Source organism: Pipistrellus hanaki (assembly GCF_964339955.1).
Source record: "Pipistrellus hanaki genome assembly, chromosome: 1".
In the NCBI taxonomy this organism is placed as follows: Eukaryota; Metazoa; Chordata; class Mammalia; order Chiroptera; family Vespertilionidae; genus Pipistrellus; species Pipistrellus hanaki.
The window spans coordinates 94195659-94214564 of NC_140503.1; the positions used below are offsets into that span (position 1 = coordinate 94195659).

At 39.9% G+C, this 18906-nt stretch overlaps 1 long non-coding RNA gene across 1 annotated transcript in view; it reads left to right on the top strand.

Moving 5' to 3' along the window:
• The window catches only part of LOC311618869, a 63541-nt gene extending 44906 nt beyond the window's left edge, over positions 1–18635 (top strand). The window contains exon 3 of the long non-coding RNA XR_014794401.1: positions 18381–18635. This is a non-coding gene — a long non-coding RNA (uncharacterized lncRNA). The remainder of the gene's footprint in view (positions 1–18380) is intronic.
• The last annotated feature ends 271 nt before the right edge of the window (positions 18636–18906 follow it).

Genomic DNA, 18906 nt, shown 5'->3' on the forward strand with positions numbered 1-18906 from the left:
AAGGGCAGTCCACTGGGAGACAATAGGATGGATATATACCAGCCCTGTCTCTTCACTCTCTCCTATTGTTTGCTGGGACTTGTGTTTGTTACATGCTGTTGAGTAGCTCCAACTGCCAACTGCTGAGGGCTCTATGAATGAGTATTGTCCATAATGTCTTGTACTCAGAAGTCCTACTCAGCTCCTATAGATCCATACCTGTGGCTTCTTTTATGAAGTCAGTCCATCTCATGTTTGGTTTTTCTACTTTCCTGCTGCCTTCTATTTTTCCAAGCATTACTGTCTTTTCCAAATAATTGCCTTTTAAAGACAATTTTAGTTTTGTCCTTTTTGCCTCCAGTGATGTTTCAGGCTTACTTTGCCCTAGGACCCACTTGTTCATCTTTCTAGCAGTCCAGGTATCAGTAGAGTTCCATCCAAGACCACATTTTAAATGAATCCATTTTATCCTATTAACCTTCTTTACTGTCCAACTTTCACAGCAGTACATAGCAATTGGGAATATGAGAATGTGGATGATCTTAGTCTTGGTGTCTAATGCTGAGGTTTCCCATTGGCCAAACCCACCTGGCACCCAGAGGACAAAGAAGGTTATTGAAACACCTGGTATAGTTCACCTTCCCATACTATAGAGGCGATGCAAAAGCAAGACAGAATATTTAAAGGAACACACAGAGACTATTCAGCAGAGACTCAGAAAGGTTAGGTAAAATAAGGACCAAAATTTTACTACTGGATTTAGCAACTCAAATACTTCTGGTGACTTTGGGGAAAATATTTGCCATTGGAGACATGGAGTTCTAGAGAAGCCTGAGGGCCATGAGCTGAAAGTACATGGGAAATGACACAGAGCTGTTTTAAGAACAACAGCTGTTCAGGATGGAGAAATAAAGCAAATAAGGGTAATGGAGGGAAAAAGAAGTCATTGGAATCCAGACAATGGAGTAAGGTTGTTGGGAAGTTGAAGGAGCCAGGATCAGGGCATCTCTTCCAGTGAAGTGGGACAGAAGAAAGAGGGGGTCCATATAGTTGCAGATCAACATTTCTCCTGAAGGACAGGAAGTAGATAACCTAATATCATTGCAGCTTAACTGAAATTGCTGTTTTTTATCACTTTTTACAAACAACTTAATAATGTTATCTAACAGATCAAATTGGTTAGGTGACTTGCGAGAACATTTTGTGGTTAATTTATTTGAGCACACCTATTGGCAGGCAGTGCTGATCAAAATCATATATCCCAGAAGATGAACTCTAGTTCTTCATCAGGAGGCAGAAGATAAGAGACATCTGTCCAAAACTTTTCAAGCTATAATCATATTTGCTTAGTTTCAGCAACATCTCTGGGGTCATTTGTATTGGACTATCTTGGATCTTGTAAAAAACAAACACACACACACACACACACACACACACACACACACACACACACCTAAGCTCAAACCTAGACAACCCCAAATAGAGTACAGGAGGTGAAGTCCTATAATCTAGATTTCTGAAAAGTTTTTCAGGAGATTTATTCGCACCTGAAGTTTGAATACAACTACTTCATAGCTTCCAGAGAACGTTGTTCTAGACCATTTTCTGGAGAAAGTAGTGTCCCTGCCTGCAGAAGCCACTGTTCATCTACCTCACTGAAAATCTGGATGGTTTTACTGTGCTTCTCATGTCATAGATGCATAGACTGGCAACTACTCTGCCTAATCAGGTGTCTTACACCACGTGAGCAATGGTCCTCAGAGAGCCATTCAGTCCTCCCGGAGAGTCACAATTCAATATTTTATATCACAGAGATGAGTATTTTCACTTCCCTGGCCATTTTGAAAATACACCACATAGTTAATTTTTTCCCCATCAAAATAATCTTTTCTCAAGTTTTTACTAATTGCCAGTTATCAGACTTGACATTCTAAAATGGAGTGCTAAATGTACCAAGGTGACTGGATGCTTATGAGTTTCAATTAATCAATGTTTGGAGAGTGCCTAGAGAAGTGTGTTGTATCAATGTTTAATATTATTATTTATTTGTAATCCTATTTAAGAATATTCTCCATATTGGGGGAAATTAGAAGCATCCATTTAATTCCTCAAGGCACTCAAGAATAAAATGCTGGCTATGGGAGAGCAGGGAATCACTGCAGTCTTTGCATGTAATGAAATAATATATTACCTCCAGGTTGGAAGGTTATCTAAGAGCTTAAATAGGCCTATTGGTGATATACTCATGGCTGGCACAGCAGAAAACCACTCTAACTCCCACCCCCCTTCCCCTGAAGAGGTCAGCATTAAAGCCCAGAAACACCAAGTACGTGAAGATGTCAGTGACAATAAATTCTTCTTCCAGTTAATGAGCTTCATGTATACATAAATTTTTAAGTTAAGGCAATTATCTAATTTTAACTCACCACTTGCTAATTTACTAATTCATTAACTCTAGGAAATGGCCTTCCTGCGTGATGTTGGTCTCCTGACGACAGAGCAAACTCTTGGCCAGGATTTTTTTTCAACAACACCAAGGATAAAAAGCATGAAATATTTTTGAAGAATGATAAAAAATGGATTAAAGGGAGTAGAAGTAATTTATCATGTGCAGATGTGCAGAAAGAAAAGATGGCAGCTTTGTAGCCTGGTTTTATGAAAACATAATTACAATGAAGGCATCTTGGCCAATCACCAGTTTGTGAACACAGGGACTTAGACATCTGATGAGCTATCAGGTGTACTAGCTTTCATAAAAAATTACATCTTCAAAGGAATAGTCAGTAAATTTCCCATCTTCTGGCTAACCAACCCCAGACCTTGCAAAATCTTTAAGAAGGGAAAGCAAGAAAAATCTGGCAGGTTCTTTGTTAAAATCCAAAGGCTGTGCACATGTCAGTGCTTCTCTGAGGAGTTGTACGTACCACTGCTACATGACTTGAAAGTCTTTCACAAGTTTTACTTGGTAAGAAAGGATGAAAAATAGGAATCCAAATAGGAATAAAAAACAAATTAAAGTATCACTTGCATATCCTAGAGTCTCTCAAGGAGGAAAGCACCTCTAAAAAGCAGTCAGGGATATGTTTATAAATTTGAAAAGTAAATGGAATATCCAATGAGCCTCACTTTTATAGATGGCTAAAATATTTTGTTAAGGGCATTTAATTTTAAAAACATAAGAAAAGGGGTAATGATTTTTAGAAAGACTTACAACAAAAATAGTTACAATTCTTTCTCTTACATTATGAGTTGCTTTTCACACTTTAAAGGTGTCCTTTGATGAGTAATGTGTTAATCTTTTTCTGTTTGGTAGGTGCTTTTCTGTTTTGTTTAAAAAATGATTCCATATTTTAAGTTTATGAAAGTATTCGTATACTAGTGCATGAAATTCATGCACAGGGGAGATGGGGGAGGGGTGTGTCCCTCAGCCTAGCCTGCACTCTCTCCAATCTGGGTCCCCTCTAGGGATATCCGACTGCCTGTTTAGGCTCTATTCCACCATCAGGTCTAAACGAACAGTAGGACATCCCTCTCACAATCCTGGACTGCTGGCTCCCAACTGCTCACCAACTGCCTGATTATCCCTAAACACTTCTGCCTGCCAGCCTGATCACCCCTAACCACTCCTCTGCCAGCCTGATTGACACCTAACTGCTGCCTTGCCAGGCCATTGGCCCTAACTGTCCTCCTGTACCAGCCAGATTGCCCCTCACTTCCCTCCCCTGAAGGCCTGATTGCCCCTAACTGCCCTCCCCTGCTGGCCTGGTCACCCCTAACTGTCCTCTTCTGCAGGCCTCATCCCTCCCAACTGTCCTCTCCTACTGTCCTGATCACCCACAACTGCCCTCCCCTGCTGACCATCTTGTGTTCACATGGTGGAGGCCATCTTTAACCACATGGGTGTAGCCATCTTGTGTGTTGGAGTGATGGTCATTTTGCATATTACCTCTTTATTATATAGGATTATCTTCTGAAAGCTCGACTCTTTTGATTTTGACACTTAGGCCAAGAATCTACTGGGAACTGATTTTTCTCATATGCACATTCATTTGTCCCAAAGCTTTTTATTGAGACAATTCTTTTCCCACAAACTCTTCAGGGTCACTTTTGGTATATAGTAAGTTTCTAGCTGTATCTAAATTTTCTATTCTGTACCACTGATCTATCTGCTTATCCTTGCACCAATAACACACTGTTTTATCTGCTGTAGTTCTACTTAGCCTTGATATCTGATCGAATAAGTCTGTCTCTCTCCCCCAACCTGCTTCTTCTTATTCAAGAATATCTTGCCGAAACCGGTTTGGCTCAATGGATAGAGCGTCAGCTTGGGGACTGAAAGGTCCCGGTTCGATTCCGGTCAAGGGCATGTACCTTGGTTGTGGGCATATCCCCAGTAGGGGGTTTGCAAGAGGCAGCTGATCGATGACTCTCTCATCGATGTTTCTAACTCTCTATCTCTCTCCCTTCCTCTCTATACAAAATCAATAAAATATATATTTTTTAAAAAGAATATCTTGACTATCTATATTTGCTTTTGCTTTCCTATATAAATTGTATACATTTGCCAAATTTTACAAAAAAGTAAAAAACTATTGATATTTTAACTGGATTTATATTCCATCTATAGAACAACTTGGGGGAGAATTTAAACCTTTGCAATATATATTTATAATATATATTGCAATGCATGAATATATTTCTATTTATTTAGGCTTTCTTTAACATATTGTTTTTGTTTCTTATATAATTTCTGATACTACCATAAAAATAACACATATACACAACATGTATGTCATATATTCAGAATATATTAAAAAAAAAAAAACTCAAAATAAAGAGACAAAAATCCTAGTAAAAATAGTTAAGATACTTTAAGAGTATTTCATAATAGAGGGTACCCAAATGGTGAAAAAAAATCAAAGAAGGCACTTTGACCTCACCAGGGAAATGCAAATTAAAATTATAATGATGTAACACCCCTACCCCTAAATTGCTATAATTCAGAAGATTGAATATAGCAAATGTTGTCAAGAATATGAAGTAATGGAGAACTCTCACACACTGCTGGTGGGAGTATAAAACTACTTTGGAAAATAGTGTGTAATTTTTACTAAAGTCAATGATACTTATACCCTATGACCAAACAATTCTATTCTTAAGAATGGCCTAGAGAAACCAGTGTCTTTGTCCTCCAGACTACATATACAAGAATATTCACAGGAACATTTTTTTTGTTGTTTAATATATTTTTATTGATTTCAGAGAGGAAGGGAAAGAGAGATAAAAACATCAATGATAAGAGAGAATCATTGATTAGCTGCCCACCACACACACACACACACACACACACACACACACACACACACACTGGAGATTGAACTTGCAACCCCTCAGCCCCCTTCTATACACAGACACACTGGAGATTGAGCCTTCAACCTAAGACTTTCTCCTGGGAGAAAGCATGTGTCCAATTATATTCTATTTTGTGTTTTCAGTTTGGTATGCATCATCACAGAGAATCAAATTATGACCTCCTGGTTTATAGGTCAATGCTCAACCACTGAGGTATGCTGGCTGGACCACAGGAATATGTGACTTGCATATATTTAACCCAGGGGACAGAAGTGAAGAGGGAAGCCTATAGTTGAGGCAGAGACTGATAGTGGGAGGTGAGTGAAAGTATAATAACAAAATACTTGGAAAAAGTCAAATGCCTAGAAACAGAAGAATTGAAAGGTAAATTGTGGTTAGTTCATTCAATGGAATATTATACCAAAATTAAAATGAACAATGTTTATGAGTTCACATAAAAGCCAGGAAATCTCACAAATATTAGGTTGGTTGTAAGAGGCAGACAGAAAGTAATAAATATTGCATGATTCCATGTATATAAAATTTAAAAACATGCAAACAATAAATAGAAAATCAAGAAACTAATCACCACAAGAGTCAGTCCAGAGGAAAGAGAGACCTGTGCCTGGGAAGGGGAACTAGTGGCTTCCAGGGTTCTCATATGGGGCTGGAAAATAATATTCCTCCCACCTTTCTAAGTTCTGATTGCCTGATAATCAAATTAGCATGAGATAGATTAACTGGAGAAAATGTCAAAATATAAATGTATATTTATGAGGATATGAGATCCAAGGACACATTGGACAGTTGAGGTTTACATGCCATTCTGGACTAAAGAAAGGGAGACACAGCTCTGAGATTTCAAAGAGAATGGAGGCAATTCACATACAGACAAGGAAGAACAAACATGTGGTAAGAAAATTCTTGCAACCAGAAGCAGTGGGACCTGACTTTGTTGGCTTTCTCCCTACCTATCACATTTAATTCATATGTGATAAGGTGAATATACTAAAGTTCCCTTCCTGAAGCAAGATTTTTTATCTGAATTCCTTTAGGAAGGGAAAAGGAAGAAGGTCAAATATTCTTTCTGAGTGTTTCATTTCTTAAAAATAACCAGCTTAAAATCAATATCTTAAAAGGCATATATTGGGGTGGGTGCCAAAATCTGTTCCCATCATTGTTAGTGGTCTCCTTTTGAATTGAATGATGATTACAAGGATGTTAATTCTGTAATAATCAAGTAACATATACATTCACATAATTTTCTGAATGTGCCTATATTATAAAATATTGATAATTAATACAAGTTTTACAATTTAATTTTAAAAATGGAAATCACACTCATTTACCTTATTTATTTATTTTTTTTTAGTCTGTTGATGAGTCTGTGAGAGTGTAATGCATGGAGTTGTGGATTAAAAAAAAAAAAAAAAAAAAAGGTACATGTTAACCTGACAAGCTCAGGGAAGGCCTGCATATCAGCCTGGCAAACTTAAAGTCCTTAAGTAACCACAAAGGATGGTCTGAAATTCAAACTTTAACACACACACACACACACACAAAAAAAAATAGTTATGTTGAGTAGTCATGACCTAGGCTGGTATTCTCCTTAACAAGGTCAATTTTTACCTTAACTGAGCCTATTGTCTTTTTGCATCTAAGATAACATAACTTGTAATTTCCCTCCCCCTATCCCTCCTCTTCTGGGGCACAACTAAATGCCCTGGGCACCAGGACAGAGACCATAAATTCCTTTATTGTTATTGTTATCATGTTAATTGTTGACTGTTAACTATCCTGTACTAACTAAGTATCCTGTACACTAACTAAGTAATGTGTCACTTTTTATCTAATCCCAGAGGTTTCCCCACTCTGCTTTCTCCTGCCTCCCTAATCTATCACCAATGGATTTCATGTAACCCATTTATGTCTCCTCCTTTGATGCAATGAATAATAAATAAATAATAACAAATAGGTGAAAAACTGCCATTCTCCAAAGCATTATCCCAGACTCCTGATATATTGCTTTCTGGCAATTATGGACAGTTTGGCTCAAATAACTCACAAAAAAATTCTTTATGGTTTGAATGTCTTTACGTTAACAGAGATTATATGTTGGCACATCATTTCGCATTTACCAATTCTATAACTTAACCTTTTGAATATAATGTTTCCTTTAAAAAATTGTCTCCCATTTCACCAAGTGATACCATTTCTAGGAATATATCTCAAGAAACTAGAAATACCAATCAGAAAGGATATTTTCACCCTATGTTCATAGCAGCACAATTTACAATAGCTAAGATTTGGAATCAGCCTAAGTGCCCAACAGCAGATGAGTGGATTAAAAAAAATTATGGTACATCTACACAATAGAATACTGTAAAAAGGAAGGAACTCCTACTTGTGAGATCCTCTCTCCCCGAAACTGGTAGGCAGAGTTATAACATTACTGGCATCTGCCACTGAGACATCCCCAAGACATTGAACCACCAATCAGCAAGTGCCGAGTGCCCTGAGGCCCACCCCTTCCTGTTCCACCCTGAGTCCAACCCTTTCCTGTTTCTCCCCTCAAAAGGCTCTTCATTGTTCCATGTGCTGCTGTTCTCCATTTCCATCTGTGGAGTCAGCCCGATTGGGTCCCTCCTTCTCCCCTTCCTTTAATTCTGATTTCTCTACCTCCAAAATGAGTCCCACTCATTACTGGGGAATAAACCTTCCTTTAATATATCTTGGTGGCCTTGACTTCAGTTTCCTGCCCCTCAAACCTTACACTACTATTTGCAACAGCATGGATGGACTTGGAGAGCATTATGCTAAGCGAACTAAGTCAGATGGAGAAAGATAAATATCACATGATCTCACTCATTTGTGGAATATAATGAATGACATAAACTGATTGACAAAAACAGATCCACAGAAAAGCATTATTCTGTCAAACCTCAGAGGGAAGGCAGGGGAGGTTAGGGATAAAGGGGAGAGATCAACCAAAGGACTTGTATGCATGCATATAAGCATAACCAAAGGACACAAACCCCAGGGGGGGTGAGGGCATGAGTGGTGGTGGGGCAAACAGGGGCATTGAGGGGATAAGGACACATATGTAACACCTTAATAAAGAAAATTAAAAAAAAATGTTTCCAATACCATCTATATTAATCTATACTAGTAAAAAGATAATATGCTAATAGGTTGGATGTCTTCCTGACAAAGCTGTGGTGGCAGGGGCTGAGGCAGAGGCAGTTGAGGTCATCAGGCAGGCAGAGGAGCAGTTAGAGACCATCAGGCCAGTGGGGAAGCAGTGAAAGATGATCAGGCCAGCTGGGGTACAAGCAGTGAAGGGCAATCAGGACAGCAGAGGAGCAAGCAGTTAGGGGCTATCAGGCTGGCATGGGTGCAAGCTGTGCGGGTCTGACTGCTGGCACCAGATGGGGTCTTGGTCATTATTTCACTTCCCCCCTTACAACAGTCACAGGGGCTGCAAAAGCTCATGAAAACTCCAAAAGCCTGGTCCATTTTTGGGAGACAAACAAACTAGGGGGATAAAAGGAAAAGTCCCACTGCATTTGGCACTCAGATTTGGGAACCAATTTCCCTGTGCTCCTACAACAATGTGTTTTCTCTGAATCTTCCAAGTGCCTCGCTGTTCTGTCTTCCTGCCACCTGAACATTTTGCTGTAACATATTAGTGGAGGGAGAATGAGACAAGGAAGTTAAATACAACAGTATAAAAGTGTGTTGAGGTCACCTCTGCAGGTAATGGGGGTGAGGAAAAATCCTTGATAACTCTCCTCCCAAAATAGTCCATCCAAGGGCTGGGAGGCAAGAGCAAATATCCATCAGTGCCCACTCCCCTTCATTTGAGGGTGGTATCTAGAGGTGTAAACTCTAAGCTGCACAGGTGCACCAGGCAGGTGTTAGAGGAACCCAGAGGACAGAGGAAACCCAGGGAAGCCTATGCTTGAGGCAGAGACTGATAGTGGGAAGTGAGTGAAAGTTCAGAGAGAACTGTCCACTCAGAGGCAGTTAAATTCAGAGTTTAGGTTGTGAGGATGTGAATCATGGAACCAGAAGCACTTAGAACATTCTACCACACTGATTTGTCTAAAACAAGTTCTAAAAAGTGTTAGAAAAATATTAGAGAAAGGAAAAAGATGAAACAATTATGATTTAGTTGTGTGGTTAAATTAATTCAAATTCAGCCACAAAAATAAAATCAGATTGAAATTTCTGCTTCCTTCAGGCTTCAGATAATGTAAGATATATCATAATATTAGTAACAAAGTATTAGAGTCTGAGAGTTACTTTTATTTTTCTTTCAACTTATAACAATTATTATATTTGAAACAAAAAAGTTCTTAAAATATAAAACATAGAATATAGAAACATTAAGAAAGGGGGTGATCATTTCCCCTGTTGAAAAGCACATTAGCACTAAACAAAAATGTGCAAATCTTAGAGGTGTATGGGAGAACAAAACTTTTCTTCTAGCCTCTTAGATTTAGTAGTTGGCAATAAGAGAGAGTACATAATTCTGATCCCCCCTCAGGAAATATTATGTGCCTTCATTCTATCTCCAAAGGCTCCCTTTGTTAGAGAGTCAAACTGAAAACCTGATTTATCTTGAAGCCTTTGAGCCTAGTCATGGCAAAAGATCTCCTTCCAAAATAGTATTTATATTTCAACATTCATTTTGGTGTTGTAATTCCTAATAATAAACACTTTTGATATTGCTGGAAATGTGGGAAGGCCAAAGAAGGAGATTCTAGATGTCATGAGAGGCTTTGCTTTGACTGTCCATCCATGAAAAAAGTCTTGCTTAGGATAATAATTTTGCTCCCAAATGCCCCTCCTACTGGGAACCATATTTTCCTCCTTTATTCCTTTTCTCAGTAAATGCCAACCCTGTTAACTGTTCTCTGTGGGTAAGAGAAACCCAGGCCTTCCACACTCAAGACATAAACACACACAGGAAGAAAACTGGTTGAAAATTGGGGTACTTGGTGACATCACTTCTTTCTGACTCCATCCTTGAGCTTTAATCTTAAAGCAACCTTTGACTTTCATTCAAATGAGAATATCTATCCCTGTCGGGCAGGATGACTGAGATGAGGGGGCTGGTGAGAAAATCTGGAAGAGAAAGGCAATGCAAGTCTAGTTTTACTGATGATAAAAATAAGAATGGCCCATGGTAAGGGCAGGCAATGTTGTCTTTTGTGATTGCAACTCTCTCCAAAGCAAACTACTTCACAATCTCCAGTGGGGCTAAGGTCTGCAAAGTAGCATTGGCCTTTTATGAATTGTATTAATTATATTCTTGAGCCCCATGTAAATTGCAAAATCATTTTTTTCTAATTGAGTTAGTGAAGCAAGTTTAGCACAGGCATACTGTGTTTCCGCAGAAAATTAACCTGGTGCATTGTTGGTAGATGATAGAAATTTGGTGGATGATTTTCCTGGCTTATCATGGCAATAATTCTGGTCTGTATACTTTGTAATTTTTCTTCTTTGTGAGCATGATTCATTTTCCGCTGACTGAGGTGGATATGCAGGGGACTGTAACACTTTCTGATGGTGTTAGCCATCACTGGGGAGCTGCAAATTCATTCTCCAAGTCTTAATACAGAGAAATGTTATTATCACTTGGAAACTTTCACTGAAAAGAAGATGGTTTTTGCAAGTGGCTGGTCACTTCCTCACTGATCTGACCTCCTTTTCCTCATAAACCCCCAGTAGCAAAAGAGAAACTACCTCCATCACCTCCCAGCTCTCTTCAGAGGAACCCCAGTTCATTAACAACCAGAATTCCTCTGCATTCTCCTGACCCTGCAGTCTGGAAAGCTGTGGACCTGAACCATTTAATAGGGCCTATGGCCGTGGTCGGCAAACTGCAGCTCTTTGGCCCCTTGAGTGTGGCACTTCTCCAAAATGCCAAGGCCTAGGCAAGTCTATTTTGAAGAAGTGGCGTTAGAAGAAATTTAAGTTTAAAAAGTTTGGCTATCAAAAGAAATTTCAATCATTGTACTGTTGATATTTGGCCCTGTTGACTAATGAGTTTGCCGACCACTGGCCTATGGCAATTTTACTTCCATGTTATTTTAAACACTAGGATGCCTTTGTAAGGCTTAACAAAAGACGTCTCCTTCAGGCAGTGCAATTACAATTGGCTGCCCCTCTGGGAAGCCCCCCTTTTCTGCACCTCTGATAGGCAGCAGATACCCACCTACCAATAGCTCACATACCTGTGCCTGGTGACCTTTCCCACAGATAATTACAAAATGCAAATAGGTCATCAGTGTTTTATAATCTCCTTATTCTCTATTTTATTTCTTCAAGGTTATAGGGGTGGGAAAAGAGACAATTCAATGAAGTAAATTCACTTTAAAGCAAGAATAGCTATTAATGGTCTAATGGGCTATCTCCCAGCTGATTTACTCTTTATTGATTTTATTTATTTATTTTTTATTCATTCATTCATTCATCCATTTATTCATTTATTTATTTATTATTTTAGAAACTCTCAAAAATGGTCAAATATTCCTGACCAGAAAACAAAAAAAGGATTGAAAATGTTCAAATATTTACACAAGGGTCAGTCAGTGAGGGGACTTACACTTTGGGTGAGGGGCTTACTGCTCATACCTGTCAGACAAGATAACTTCAGCATTTCCAATCAAAGCAGGAACACGCCAGCTGCCACCATTTGCCTGCTTCCATTCACTGGGAGATGGGATTTCCAATTGGCTTTGCTGGTAACTCATAAATTATAGCTTTTCCCTCTTAGTCCTGTTCCACCATGTTGCTATGTCCTTCAATTGCCAGAAATTTGGAATCTCAGAATTCTTTGCTTCCCTTTGGTCTTATATTCAGCAACATCCTCTCTCAGAAGACAGAGATCTTTACTTTCTACCTCCTGCTGTCAACTAGTCCCCTCTTGAGAGAGGACTCTCCATTCCACATCCTGGTATTAATTCACTGGAAAGGGCAGCATTCGCTCAGAATGAGATGACCTGGCTTCCTTATGGGCCCAGCCTGCATCTTGGCTAACTCACAAGTCCCTTGTACTGTCTATCCCAATGTATAGATCCACATAGATCTTCGAATGTCCTGGCATGCCCAGTATCTGGAATCTGCCTAAATTAATATCATATCAAACAAGCCTTCTCCATATGATTCCTCAAATCAAATATGGTTGGTCCATGACCCAAACACCAGGCTAGTTTCAGCCATTATATTAAAACTAGAAGCCTCGTGCACAAAATTTGTGCACTGGGGTATGTGTCTCTCAGCCCAACCTGCACCCTCTCCAATCTGGGACCCCTTGGGGGATGTTCAACTGCCAGGCCTAAACAGGCAGTCGGACATCCCTCTTACAATCCTGGACTGCTGGCTCCCAACTGCTCACCAGCCTGCCCAATTGCTCCTAACCACTTCTGCCTGCCAGCAGGATCACCCCCTAACCACTCCCCTGCCAGCCTGATCAATGCCTAACTGCTCTCCTGCTGGCTTGATCATCCCCAACTGCCCTCCCCTGACAGCACGGTCACTCCCAAATGCCCTCCCCTGCATATTCCCTCTTTATTAGATAGGGTTTTTTCTTTAACATATTGTACAGCCCTAACTGGTTTGGATCAGTGGATGGAGCAATGGCCTGCAGACTCAAGGGTTCCAGGTTTGATTCCAGTCAAGGCCATGTACCTTGGTTGGGAGCACATACCCAGTGGAGACTGTGCAGAAGGCAGCTGATTGATGTTTCTCTCTCATAGATGTTTGTAGCTCTCTATCCCTTTCCCTTCCTCTCTGTAAAACATCAATAAAATATATATATAAAAAAGAAACATTTAAGATTCTTCCATATCTGCCTGGCTGGTGTGACTCAGTAGCTGAGAACCCAAGCTGTGCTGTGAGGGGGGTCTATGTGCAGGTCCGTGTGCCTTCATCAGCCTGAGACCCCAGGCTGGGGTCCCGGCCTGATCACTGTGTGGGTGCCAGTGCTACTGCAGGCCTGAGACCCAGGCTGGGAGCGTGGACCCAAACCTCCGCTTGGTGCTAGAGCATTCCCAAGTGGCTGCGGGCCGGGCAGAATTTCCTGCCCCCAGCCGCTTGGCACTGGTATTCTGGGACCCCTGCCACTCAGGACCTAAACATGGACCTACGGGCTAGGAGCAGCATGGGTCCAGAGGATGTTCCTATTGCCTCGGAAACCCAAGCCTCCCTCCTGCTCTCTGTAGAGGTAGCCATCTAGGTTGGGTTTATTTGCATATTATCTCTGATTGGCTGGTGGGCATGGCTGGTGGGCATGGCTTGTGAGTGTAGCTGAGTGATGGTTAATTTGCATATTACTCTTTTATTAGGTAGGATGTATAATTACCATCTCTTTTTATTTTCACAAACATTTGAGTGAAGTAGATAGGAAAAACATTGCTATTCCAGATGATAAAAAGTTATAGATAAGCAAACAGATGTTCAGAATGACCAACCCGGAATCATACAGCTAACCAGCAATGGAGCTGGGATGAGGACCTATAATGCCTGGTTTTGGTCCCAGTGTCTTTTTTTTTTTTTTTTTTTTTAATATATGTTATTGATTTTTTACAGAGAGGAAGAGAGAGGGATGGAGACATAGATGAGAGAGAATCATCGATCAGCTGCCTCTTGCATAACCCCTACTGGGGATGTGCCTGCAACCAAGGTACATGCCCTTGACTGGGGTTGAACTTGGGACCTTTCAGTCCACAGGCCGACTCTCTATCCACTGAGCCAAACCGGTTTCGGCATTTGGTCTCAGTGTCTTAACTCCACTACTTATTACAATGCCAGGCTTCTCTCCTCCACCAAAGGATTTTTATAGAGACTGTTACTGTTACCATGGGAGCATATGACACACAAAATTGCTTGCTCTACTGGCTAAAAAATACTTTAAAAGAGTACTTCCAATTATTGATTTATTTATTAGGCTGCAAAGTTCTAGCACATGAGGTGCTATGTTAGAAGATAATATAGATTATGGACTTAGAAATAAGAATGCTTCCAGCATTATTAAAGAACCCACAGTACTTGCTCCATGTTCTTGGTTCCTGGTGAAATGTCTCCTCCACACTGAGGTCCAATGGGCAGAGAACACTCGCTGGGCTGCACAACTCTCTCCAATGCACCCTATAGGAAATGAAACAGAGCCCTTGGGGCTGGCCCTGGGAGGCACATAGTTTAAATCCTTGAAGTGTGTGATTATGAGAGAAATAACATTTATTCTCTTCTTTTTGTTGTTACCCTTGATTTTTATTTTACCCAGGGAAGTTTACTTCAGGTGTCAGCAAATGTTTTTTCTAAAGGACCTGTTTGTAAATATTTTAGCATTTTGAGGGTCATATTGTTATGTAAATGAAGGGTATGACTGTGCTCCAATAAAACTTTATTTACAAAAACAGGTGGTATGATTTGGCCTGGGACATAGTTTGCCAATCCCTCTGCATTTTTAAATTTAAAAAAGTTACAACTTTCATTACCAGCAGGGAATATTCCTATAAACACCTTCCATGTGTTAAGTAAGAAATGGCCAAACCTGTAGAGAATTTTTATGGGTTTATTTGAGCCAAATTGATGACAATTACCAGGAAGCAAAATCTCAATGGATTGAGAAGATGCTCAGGAGAAGGGCAGTTTTGCAGCTTACTTAATACATTAAAATCAAAGGAGGGGGAAAAATGTAAGGAGGGTTTCATGAAATCCATTGGTGGTAGATTTAAGGGGTGGAAGAAAACAAAGAAGGGAAATTTCTGGGGTTAGACAAAAAGCAAAAGAGAGAAATATTCTTTTTTTACAGTGATGGGTACAGAATAGTTAATAGTTCACATTTACTGTACATAGAGATCGATAACAATTAACAATGAGGGGTTCTGAGGTCTTCTGCTATGGTGCTGGCAGTTGTGTCTGGAAAAGAAGATAACTCTGACATTGCAAAGGTATGTCAGATGCACAAAGACCAGAGAGACCAGAGACCATTTCAAAGTTAAAGGTTGATTTTTGTCAAGGAAGCTATAGGCGTAAGATGTTACTACACATCATAATCCACTTTTAATTAGGAATTTATACATTCAGACTATCCTGTGTGGTTGCTTTAGTCTACAGGTTTGTAAGGCTGACCATGTTGCCCTCCCCTGAGTTTGTCAGATTTAGCATGTAGCCCTATTTTATTCACACATGCTTACTCAAAATCATTATTCCATGTCCAAAGAAAAAAAAGGAAAGTCCACTTTGGCCCAGCAAGAAATTCATACTGACTTCAGAAATAAAATCTGTTTACCATCTACTTTCAAAATCAATTTATTGCTCGAGTAGGATGGTGTATCTCCATTAAATTTCTAATCAATGGAAACAATTTTAGTATATTAAAGGCCTTATCTTTTATAGAAAACGTTATATTATTTTCATTCTCTGACAAAGGTAGATGCTTTTGTTAATGGCAAATGGCACCAGATGTTGGACCTCAGTCCTTGAGTTCAGCTAAGAAAAGAATTCTGAGACAGGAACTCAAATACAAGTGAAAGTTTATTTCGAAAATCACAGAAGTATAAGAAGTAAGCCATGGAATAAGTGAGCCAGTTGGGCTGCATGGACTCAGGAAACAAAAGAGGGAAAAGAAGGGCCTTTGGACCTTAGGAGAAACAAAGGTAAAGAAAATTCACCTGGGTGAAGGAGATAGGGAAAAGCTTGGGCATGGCTCTAGAGCAGTGGTTCTCAACCTTTCTAATGCCACGACCCTTTAATACAGGTCCTCATGTTGTGGTGACCCCAACCATAACACTATTTTTGTTGCTACTTCATAACTGTAATCTTGCTACTGCTATGAATCGTAATATAAATATCTGTGTTTTTCGATGGTCTTAAGCTCTATAGCAACCAGTTTCCATAAGTTGAGAACTGCTAGCAGGGTCACCTAATTTTTTTTTTACAATTTACATTACAATTCATAACAGTTGCAAAATTACAGTTATGAAGTAGAAACAAAAATAGTTTTATGGTTGGGGATCACCACAGCATGAGGAACTGTATTAAAAGGTCGCAGCATTGGAAAAGTTGATAAACACTGCTAGAGAGTTAGTGAGCATGCTGGTCCTTGGTATTAGGGGGTTTTATCTGTTACCAGAGGTGTGTATTTCATAAATATTTATCAGTTTTTCTATGTGTGTTCTTTCAGGGTGGTGGTCTCTACTGAATGGTTGGTGCCGGGGAAGGGGGCCATTAGGTATTACAGCTGATCTTTTTTTTCTTTTTTTTTTTGTTTGAAGGATTACAAATAGTAGTACATATGTCTCCTTTTCCCCCCTTGACTTCCCGCCAGTCCCCCCACCCACATATGCCTTTACCTCTCACCTCCCCCCATGTCTTATATTCATTGGTTATGCTTATATGCATGCATACAAGTCCTTCGGTTGATCTCTTATACTCCCCCACCCCCACTTCCCTTGCCTTCCCACTACAGTTTGACAGTCTGTTCAATGGTTCTTTATCTCTATAACTATTTTTCCCCATTTATTTTCTTTGAATTGCCAGGGTCCAGAGCAAAAATATCCTTACATGATATTATTCTACAATGTCATTATAATTTTTGATATTTCACAACAGCATATTATTACCACCCCCCCCCCAAAAAAAAAAAACACAAAAACAAAAACAACAACACACACACACACACACACACACACACACACACAAAAACAACTTACAAACTAATTCTCTGAATGTTTGGCAGCAATTTAAAAAAGAACATGAAAGGATTTAGTCCCTTTCAGAAGGAATTAAGGCACTGGGAAGGTACTGGAACATTCTATATTGTCCGCTCTGCCCTTTTGGCCAAGAGGGACCCTCATTTTACAATTGAATTGCCCACAGATGTTGCCTGAGCTTTCTGTTCAAGCTGAGGTTGAAACCTCGTGGTGGCTTGTACCATGGATCTGTCTCTCGCCCAATGGTGTGAGCTGGGCCCTCCCTGGAGAAGAAACCCGAGTCCTCCAAGATATGTGATCAGTGCTTGGGCCTGCCAACAGGCAAGGGGATTCCAAAACAGGAGCTGGGTGAGACCATGGGGACATAGGCTACCATGGAAACAGAACTGAACCTCAAATCACCCTGCTTGTCCCTGGAGGATGACTGGTTAGCCAGAGATGGTAAGATTCCTCAGGGAAGGAACAACTTAAGACAGGCACAGTTGCAGAGGGACCATCAGGAGAGAATGTGAAGATCAACAGAGGTGGGGCATAGACCCTCACCCTCCAAACCTTGCAGGGACCCGAACCCTCACCCCTTTGAAGGGAGGTCTCCTGCTTCCATGGCTGCTTCGCTTCCCATGCCCAGCTCAATTGAGACCCAGGTAACAGACAGAGACTTGGCCCAGCTCAGATGGAGACCCAGGTAACAGATGGAGACTTGGCCAACAGCAGCTGCCCTATATCTAAATCCAGCATAGCACCAGGAATACTCACGGCCTACTCAAGAATGCAAATAATCCTTTCCACTAACATTTACAGGATAGATTAAGATTGTTGTTAGAGTATTAAATTTGACAGTAAAACACTAATCAAGTTTTTGGGTTAATTTAAATTGATTAATAGAAATAGGTGAACATCCAAGAAAATTTAAGTGTACTGGACAAAAAGCTGTTCCTAAAGTATTAGCTAAAATTTCTATTGGTAATGCATCTCACGGTAAAATTGCTTAACATGAAATGAACCTAAAGCAGTCTTATTTTTGTGCAAAAACTTAAATTTTAAAGTTATCAAGACTGCATTACAAAATTTACAAAAGCATCCATTAAAAAAAAAGGAGGGATAGTAGGGTAATATCATCTAAGGAAAAATATCCTGTAAGCAAATTACATCTAGAAAATTTTTACTGTAGAAAATTAATTTTCATTTGTAATGCTAACAGCAAGACACCCATAAAACCACACATGGTGTCAAAACAAGCCAAAGAAAAATCGTTTGGGCAAAAATAAAAAGGATCCCATGTCAATTTTATAGAAAAGTTTCCTTTATTAATTTTTGGTCAAGAATATGTTTGTATATTTTCAGAAAACTACTTCAAGACCATAGGAATTCCTGCAACAGAAAGGAGTTGTCAGGTCTGCTCCAGCCACGAAGATAAGAGGAGAAACAGCCCAGAGATGGAAGATGCTAATGACACCTGGCCACACTAGCAGTCAGCAGCTATGTGTTGTTGCAGGTTTCCCAGGACCAAACCAGAGAGGGTTGGACCTGCATTGCCACCATCTGTTCATCATCCAGATGTCATTGTTGGCATGTACATATAAGGAACTACTTGACATTGAAACTGGGTCTCAGAATTGTTGGACACTGAAATTGGGACTCAAACGTTTTTTGTTATTATATGATTATTTCTAGTCTGCCGTTGCGAGATTTTTCAATTTTACAGCTGGTCTTGATGTCATCCATGACATGGTTTTGTTGCTTTTCTGGGCCTGGAGCTGAAATACAACTGAGGTCTAAATGTTATTTCTAGTTTGACCAAAATGATATCTCTTTGGTCAATAGGACTGAGGCTTTGTTCCTAAGATTA